Raw genomic sequence first — 8,173 nt, forward strand, 5'->3', positions numbered from 1 at the left:
GGAGTCCGGGGCCCGCCCCTGTCCCTGCCAAGTCTTGAAATGGTGGCTGGGCCGGCCAGTCCGCGGTGGCTTATGGGAGTGGTAGTCCCGCTGCTCTGGGCGCTGCAGAACCCAGAGGTAGATGAGGAGCGGAGGCAGCGCCACCTTCCTGAGGTCCTCAGGGATTGGTCATTCCATTTCACGCAGACCCAGGTAGGCAGGGGAACCGCAGTGCATTCTGGGAGTTGTAGTCCGGAGAGTGAGCAGGCATCCTCAGCACTTGCTGAGCTTCTGTAGGTTATCACGTGTCGGCAAGATGTGATGAAAACGGGTACTTTTAAACACTGCTGGAGTACTGTAAACGTGTTCAGCCATTGTAGTTGGATATTTATCGGTATCCATTAACACGTAAATGTGCCTACTCTATGTCTAGTTTTCTGTCCATGAGAAAATCTAACACGTGTGCAAAGAGGAACATCTAAAGAACCATTGTAGTTATTTGTATATAAGAAGAGTCAAGTAGCTCTATGCATCCTAAAATGGATCTTCAGGGCAAATTGTAGAGGGGAAAAAGCTACAGAGCGATATGTATGATAGGGTAGTATTTATATTATCATTTTAAAACTTCAAAACAATACTAAATTTCTACAGAATCATTCATTCACTTATTCATTTAACAAACAGATTCTTGGTGCCCATAATGGGCCAAGCACTCAATCCCAGGCACTGGCTATGTAGCAGTGAATAAAAGAGATAAAATTCCTGCCCTACTTCACCTCTGTGGGTTTTTTCCAGAAAAACCCATAAGTCTAGCCTATTCATGAGAAAACATCCAGCAAACCCAAACTGAGGGACTTTCAGACTGCTCATACCTGACAGTTCCCCTCAAAAGTGTCAAGGTCATGAAAGACAAGGAAAGACTGAGAAACTGTTGCAGATTAGAAGACACTAAGGAGGCAGGACCACTAAATGCAACGTGGTGTTCTGGGTTGAATCCTGGACCAGAAAAAAAGGACATTAGTCGAAAAACTGGTGAATAGGGTGGCTGACTGTCCCAGCTTGCCCAAGTCTGAGGGGACTTCAGGGGAACGGGACTTTCAGTTTTAAAACTAAACCAGTCAAGTCTTGGGCAACTGTGAGCCCTACTTATGAAATTCAAATAAAACCTGTAGCTTCGTTTATAGTTTTCATCAGTAAGTTTTAATAAATGTACCATGTTGTGTAAGATGTTAACATTAGGGGAAATTGAGTGAGGGGTATATGGAAATGAGATCACCAAGGACTGAGTTCTAGGATACCCCTTCATGTAGAGGTTGGGAGACCAGGAGGAACCAGAAAAGGATTCTGAGAGGGATCAGCCAGAGAGATAGGAGGAAAACCAGATGGGCATCTGGTTCAGAAGACCAAGGCAGAGGGGTGATCAACAGTGTCGGGTGCTGCCCACAGGTCAGCAAGCTGAGCACCAAGGACTGACTGCATTTAGCTCTGTGAGAACCCCTGGTGACCACCTTAGGAGCAGTTTGAGACCAAAAGCCCAGAGTTCTTGGGCTCAAGAAAAATGAGAGGAAAGAAATTGGAGACAGTGATAATACACAACTCTTTCAGTGAGCTTTGCAGCAAAGGGAAGGAAAAAAATCAAGATGGCAGCTGGAGGGGGAAGAGGGTCAAAGGAAGTCATGGTGTTGTGGCTGTTGTTTAATAGGAGAGAATGCAGGACTGATGACCTTGAACGAGTAGAGAGGATGGGAGTTCCTGAGTGACAGGCTTGTACTTTGCTAGGAGCGTGAACACAGTCTAGCCATAATAATTGGAGAGAAGGGGACTTCCCTGGTGGTGCAGGGGTTAAGAATCCGCCTGCCAATACAGGGGACACAGGTTCGATCCCTAGTCCGGGAAGATCCCACATGCCGCGGAGCAACTAAGCCCGTGCACCACAACTACTGAGCCTGTGCTCTAGAGTCCACGAGCCACAACTGCTGAGCCCGCATGCCACAACTACTGAAGCCCGCGCACGTAGAGCCTGTTCTCCACAACAAGAGAAGCCACCGCAATGAGGAGCCCACGCCCCACGACGAAGAGTAGCCTCCGCTCGCAACAACTAGAGAAAGCCTGCGCAGCAACGAAGACATAACGCAGCCAAAAAAAATAAAGTTTAAAAATAATAATAATAACTGGAGAGAAGGCAGAATACATGGGTACTTTCATTTTCTCAATGAAATAGGAAGCCCAGTTGGTCTCCTTCCCAAATGCCACCTTCTCAATGAGGCTGACCCAGACCTGACCAGCCTACTTAAAATCACACTCTCCAACCCAAATTCCTCTTTCAGTCCCTCCACCCCACTCTACTTTTTTTTTTTTTCTTTCTAAAGCATTAACACCTTCTAGAACAGGGATTCTCAACCTAGGTACTATTGACATTTGGGGCTGGATAATTCTTTGTAGTTGGGGGCTGTTTTGTGCCCTGTAGGATGCTTGGCAGCAACCCTGGCTTCTGCCCCTTCTAGATGCCCCTCCCCCTGTTGTGACAATAGAAATGTCTCCGGACATTGCCAAGTGTCCCTGGGGGGCAAAATTGCTCCCGGTTGAGAACCACTATTCCAGCATCTAATATAATTTACTTATTTGTCTATTATTTCTCTCCTACCATCAAAATATAAGCTCCACGAGGACAGGGAATGTGTCTGTTTTGTTCACTGACGTGTTCCATGTGCCTAGAATAGTGTCCCGCACATAACTGATGTTCAACAATTATGTGCTGAATAAATGAACAAATGCATTCATACAAAGGAGTGATTACAACAATTGACTGGAATTTAGGCTGTTTGAGGGAGGAACGTAAGGACATAAGAGGGATGAGGGGCTGCAAAAGCGTGGCAAAATCAATGGATTGTAGGTTCCAATGGGGTCAAAAGTTTATTGGAGTTGGGGTGCTAAAGAGAGCTGGAAAGATAGGGGTGTTGAATAGAGAGTAGGATGCTTGGGATTGAGATTATAGGGAGACGGTTGCTGTCATTATTGGCAGTGAAAAGATTTAGGGGACTTCTGTGGCAGTCCAGTGGTTAGGATTCCATGCTTTCACCACCGAGGGCCAGGGTTCAATCCCTGGTTGGGGAACTAAAATCCCACAAGCCAGGCAGCTCGGCCAGAAATAAAGATTTAGATCAGTGCTTCCGGTAGAAACCTAACATGAGCTGCATATGTAATTTTAAAATTTCTAGTAGCTACATTAAAAAAAGTAAAAGATACAAGTGAGATTAATTTTAATAATATATATCCAAAACGTTATTTCAACTTGTAATCAATATAAAAATTATTAATGATAACATTTTTTCCCACACTAAGTCTTTGAAATCTGGTATGTATTTTTTTTTTTTTTTTGGCTGTGTTGGGTCTTCGTTACTGCCCCAGGGCTTTCTCTAGTTGCAGGGGCTACTCTTCATTGCGGTGCACAGGCTTCTTACTGCGGTGGCTTCTCTTGTTGGGGAGCACGGGCTCTAGGCGCGTGGGCTTCAGTAGTTGTGGCTTGCAGCCTCTAGAGTGCAGGCTCAGTAGTTATGGCGCATGGGCTTAGTTGCTCCTCGGCATGTGGGATCTTCCCAGACCAGGGATCGAACCCGTGTCCCCTGCATTGGCAGGCAGATTCTTAACCACTGCGCCACGAGGGAAGTCCCTGGTATGTGTTTTATACTCACAGCACATGCCAATTCAGACTAGTCACATTTCTTTTTTTTTTTTAGTTCCCTGACCGGTGATCGAACCTGTGCCCCCTACAATGGAAGCGCAGAGTCTTAACCACTGGATCACCAAGGAAGTCCCCAGACTAGTCTCATTTCAAGTGCTCAGTGGCCACATGTGACCAGTGACTCCCATATAGGACAGTGCGGCTCTCCAGTATAGCTATGGGAGTGAGTGACTGGGATGAGATGGAAGGCAAGATCATGGGAGAAGATGGGTTCAAGGAACTGAGAGGCCTGGCAGCTGGATCATCCACATGTATATCAAAGTCTCTAAGAATTAAAATAGGAATAGGATGGAGAGAGTGACAGCAAGCCAGGAGCCAGAATTATCAAGAAATGAGCCATGCATGGGTTAGGAGATATCTGAAGCAAAGTGGGTGGTATAAGCTAATAACTTGAGCTTAAACCCAAGTATTTGAAAGGAGGAGGGAGGAGGATGTCTATCAGTGGCCATGGGGGAGGACCCCTACCCCATCTCCAGGCCCAGTGGTGGGAGGGGTGTAGAAAGCCTGTGGGACATGGGGCAGCGAGCAACAGTGATCCCAGGGAGGGCAAAGTTTCTGACAGAGCAGGAGGGTTAAGGACCATTTGCAGAAGGGGACGAGGACACGGGAGATTTTGCTGAAGATGGACCATCAGCTCTAGAGCGCATGGTGAACAGCTACCAGGAGCTGAAGGTGGACATGGGATCAGCTAAAGGGATGGCCAGAGCCATGGAGAACCTAGAGGCTTCAGTCCCTGCGGTGAAACTGAGCAACAGGGACAAAGAGTAGGACCGGTTCTGATGGTCTTGAGGCAGGGGTAGGGTGGTGGGCCGGCTGTGAGTGTGAGAGCACGGAGAGCAGGGCTTCCTGCCAAGGGTAGGAAGGGTTCTGAGGCTCCAACTTGATTCCCATTGATGGAGGCAAGGAGGCTGGAGGAGGGTGGTCCGTCTTGATGCCTGCCAGTAACATGTATGGGCATATATGGAACACTGACATAACTTTATGAGAGGAGGGCAGGGATTCAAAATGGGAATTCAGCCTCTAATTTACCAAAAAAAAGAAAAAGTGTATTATTGTAATTAAAATTAATTTAAATAGCATCTGCTACGTAATATCTTGACAAAAATATTAAATCTGACTTTAATGAGGAAACAATCAGGACAAATGCAAATTGAGGGTTATTCTACACTCTGCGCTTCCACTGCAGGAGGAGGGTTCGATCGCTGGTCAGGGCAGTAGGATCCCATATGCTGTGTGGTACGGCCGAAAAAAAAAAACAAAAGTTAATATCATGAAAGATGGCCCAAAAAGGTGGGAGGAGAAAGTTGTTGTAGATTAAAGGAGATTCAAGAGACACAAGAACCAAATGCAACATGTGATCTAGAATTGGATGCTCAATTTTTTTTTTTTTTTTAATGCTACAGAGAACATTTTTGACACAATTATGTCAGAAACTGGGTGGCTTAAACAGAAATGTATCATTTCACAGTTCTGGAGGCTGGAAGTCCAAGATCAAAATGTCAGCAGGATTTGTTACTCCTGAGAGCTGTGAGAGAATCTATTCCAGGCTTCTCTCCTAGCTGCTAGCGGTTTGTTGGCAAATCTATGGCATTCCTTGGCTTGTAGAAGCATCACCCTGATCTCTGCCTTCATCATCACAGGTTGTTCTCCCTGTGTGTGTGTGTGTGTGTGTGTGTGTGTGTGTGTGTGTGTGTGTGTCTGTGTCCAAATTTCCCCTTCTTTTTTTTTTTTTTCTCTTTTTTTAAAAATAAATTTATTTATTTATTATTTATTTATTTATGGCTGCGTTGGGTCTTCGTTGCTGCACTCAGGCTCTAGTTGCGGCGAGCGGGGGCTGCTCTTCATTGCGGTGCGCGGGCTTCTCATTGCAGTGGCTCCTCTTGGTGCAGAGCACGGGCTCTAGGCACACAGGCTTCAGTAGTTGCAACATGTGGGCTCAGTAGTTGTGGCTCGCGGGCTCTAGAGCACAGGCTCAGTGGTTGTGGCGCACGGGCTTAGTTGCTCCGCGGCATGTGGGATCTTCCTGGACCAGGGCTCGAACCCGTGTCCCCTGCACTGGCAGGCGGATTCTTAACCACTGCACCATCAGGGAAGCCCCAAATTTCCCCTTTTTTAAAGGACACCAGTCATATTGGACTAGGGCCCACCCTAATGACCTCATCTTAACTACTTACATCTGCAATGACTCTAGTTCCAAATAAGGTCACATATTGAGGTATTTGGGAATAGGACTTCATTTTTTAGGGGTCAAAATTCAACCCATAACAGATTGATACAGAGTATCAATATTAAATCTCTTGAGGGCTTCCCTGGTGACGCAGTGGTTAAGAATCCGCCTGCCAATGCAGGGGACACGGGTTCGAGCCCTGGTCAGGGAAAAATCCCACGTGCCGTGGAGCAACTAAACCCGTGCACCACAGCTACTGAGCCAGTGCTCTAGAGCCCGCGAGCCACAACTACTGAGCCCGTGCACCGCAACTGCTGAAGCCTGCGTGCCTAGAGCCTGGCTCCGCAACAAGAGAAGCCACCGCAGTGAGAAGCCCGCGCACCACAACGAAGAGTAGCCCCCGCTCGCCTCAACTAGAGAAAGCCCGCGCGCAGCAAAGAAGACCCAACGCAGCCAAAAATAAATAAATAAAATAAATAAATTTTAAAAAATATTAAATTGCTTGAGATAATAATAGTGACTTCTGGTGATTCCTTATTCTTTTTTTTCTTTTCTTTTTTTTTTTGGGCCGCGCCACGCAGCTTGCAGGATCTTAGTTCCCCAACCAGGGATTGAACCTGAGCCCTCGGCAGTGAAAGCACAGAGTCCTAACCACTGGACCTGCCAGGTCAAAAAAAAAAAAAAAAAAATGACATGGACTGCCAGGGAATTCTTGGTGGTTCCTTATACTTTTTTTTTTTTTTAAATATATTTATTTATTTATTTATTTTTGAAGGTGAGAGGGCCCCGAAATATGGGGTGGTTAGTTTTTGTTTGTTTGTTTTAATTTATTTATTACTTATTTTTGGCTGTGTTGGGTCTTCGTTGCTGCACGTGGGCTTTCTCTAGTTGCGGTGAGCGGGGGCTACTCTTCATTGTGGTGGCTTCTCTTGTTGAGGATCATGGGCTCTAGGCATGTGGGCTTCAGTAGTTGCAGCACATGGGCTCAGTAGTTGCGGCTCACGGGCTCTAGACTGCAGGCTCAGTAGTTACGGTGCACGGGCTTAGTTGCTCCATGGCATGATGGTTCCTTATTCTTAAGAGACGCCTGCAAAGTATTTAGGTGCGAAGTTCAGGTTGTCTGCAACTTACTTTCAAATGTTAGCAAAATACATGCTATGTATACACGTTTATATGGGTAAAGAAGTAGAGCAAAAGCAGCAAAATGTTAACAATGGTGAATCTAAGTGAAGAGTGTAGGGAGTTCATATTCTTTTTTTTTTTTTTTAATATTTATTTATTTGGCTGTACCAGGTCTTAGTTGCGGCACGCGGGGTCTTTTAGTTGCGGCATACAGGCTGTTAGTTGCGGCATGTGGGATCTAGGTCCCTGACCAGGGATTGAACCCAGGCCCCCTGTATTGGGAGCACAGAGTCTTAACCACTGGACCACTAGGGAAGTCCCAGGGTGTTCATATTCTTTCAATCTTTCTGTAGGTTTGAAATTTGTCAACATAAAACTTCGGGAGAAAAAAAATTTTTTTAAGGTAAAACTGTGAAAATCTTTTGGCTAAATTATTGAGGGGTGCCAGGGAAACAGCCATTTCTCCAATTTGGTGAGGATGGCTGGAGGCCCTAGCTTGTAAGAGGCCTCAGTGTCCCTGCCCTGGGCCCTCTCTTTGGGCTTCTGCATCTCCATAGGCAAACATTTCCTGAGTGAGCTGAAGGCATTTTACACTCATTGTCTTGCCAAAGTCTCACCAGAACCTCCCATGAGATGGATGTTATGATCCCCACTTACAGATGGGGAAACTGAGGCTTAGAGAGGTCAGGTAACTTGCCCATGACAGCAGAACTAGACTGGAATCAAGGCTGCACTCCTAACCAGGCCCTGGAATTTCACGGGCACCCTCCAATCCCCATCTCTAACCAGGCCCCTTTCCCTACCTTTAGGGCCCTCCACGAGCCTTAGGGCACAGCCTGCCCTGATCCCAGCACGCAGCCCTTATCCTCCTGCCTCACCCAGCCCAGCCTCAACGCCTGGGTCCTGCCCAGTCATGGACACCCAGATTAGAACAAGTGAGACCCCTCCCAGACCTCCCCTCCCCCTACTCCTCTCAGCAGTCTCACCTGGGTGGGGCAGCAGGATGTGCTCTTCAAATCCACTTCCTCCCGTCTCCACCCTGCTCTGGACCCCAAAGGCTGCCCTCTAGACCTGCAGAAACTCAGCTCCAGGGGGCCTCTGGCTGCTGCTTGGGTTTGGACAAAAGGAAGCAGGAGATGGGAGGGAGGGAGGGAGTAGAGTGA

Source organism: Balaenoptera ricei, chromosome 8 (genome assembly GCF_028023285.1).
Source record: "Balaenoptera ricei isolate mBalRic1 chromosome 8, mBalRic1.hap2, whole genome shotgun sequence".
Lineage (NCBI taxonomy): Eukaryota > Metazoa > Chordata > Mammalia > Artiodactyla > Balaenopteridae > Balaenoptera > Balaenoptera ricei.